Source organism: Cyprinodon variegatus, unplaced genomic scaffold (genome assembly GCF_000732505.1).
Source record: "Cyprinodon variegatus isolate N-32 unplaced genomic scaffold, C_variegatus-1.0 Scaffold1666, whole genome shotgun sequence".
In the NCBI taxonomy this organism is placed as follows: domain Eukaryota; kingdom Metazoa; phylum Chordata; class Actinopteri; order Cyprinodontiformes; family Cyprinodontidae; genus Cyprinodon; species Cyprinodon variegatus.
In genome coordinates, this window is record NW_015152119.1 from 17,612 (window position 1) to 18,922 (window position 1,311).

Consider the following 1,311-nt stretch of genomic DNA (forward strand, 5'->3'; position numbering starts at 1 on the left):
GCTTCCTGGTGTTTGGGACTGGCCACTCCTAAACAGCCTTTGTCTTAGCAGGGTCCATCTTCACATGTCCACCCTCAAAGACATAACCCAGGAAAGGGATAGATGAGACACGGAACACACACTTTTCAGCCTTGACAAACAGACGGTTCTCAAAAAGTCTTTGGAAAATCAGTCTGACATGTAGCCAAGGTTCATCCAGGCTATTGGAGAAGAATAAAGTGTCATTGATGTAAACAAAAACATTCAGAAAATCATGAAGGATATCGCTCACCAGGTTCTGAAAAGTGGCAGGGGCATTGCAGAGTCCTAAAGATATTTCTATGGCCAATATGGGTTTTGAACGCCGTCTGCCATTCATCCCCCTCTCTGATACGAAGCAGGTGATAAGCATTGCACAGATGGAGCTTGGAGAATATGGAGGCTTGGTAAACTGGTTCAAAAGGTGAGGACAAGAGGGGGGGAAACAGTATTTATTTTTAATACATGTCATCTCAAGGCAATTAAGAATTCAACAAGATCATACGGTCAAATTGATTCAAAGTTTTCTATCTTGGGAAAACCAGTTGATTGCATCGACTCAATGACTCAAAGGCAATCCCTCACACTAAGCATGCTTTTGGCGACAGTGGAGAGGAAAAACTCCCTTTTAACAGGAAGAAACCTCCAGCAGAACCAGACTCAGTGTGAGCGGCCATGTGCGAGGCTGACTGTGGTTTAAGGACACAAAAGTAGACATTCAGAAAGAAGAAGAGAAAAAGGGCCACCCCAGGAAACACAGCCAGGCAGATGAGCTCCGAGCCAGCCTCCATGTCAGAGGATAAGGAGAGCACATCCAGCCAGTTTGTAGACAGATATAGCTGAGTATCATCAGCTTAACAGTGGAAATTAACAGCTGACCAATTGCTAACTGCAGCTAAACAATCACAAAGACGCTAGTGCCCCAGCAAACACATCCAGGTGGGGCCCATATGGGCCTCACTTGGGCTGGGTGGGCTTCAGCTGGGCAGGGGCTCTGGACCCATTTGGGCAACCCATGGGGAGTGAATGGGCTAAACCAAGCATGGGCAATGGGTGGGCTCCAGTTGGGCACTGTTTAGAAATTAAAAATTGATCAAATCAAAAATGCTATGTATATGTTTCAACAAAAGCCACTTGGAAAGGTCTACTTTTTTATGTTATTTTATTTATCAAAATTTTTTGTAATGACAGATCAACATGTTTCATAATAAACCTTATGTTGCTGATGGGTAGATTTCATGTAGTGATGCACGATATTGGGATTTTGGCCGATATCCGATATGCCGATATTTT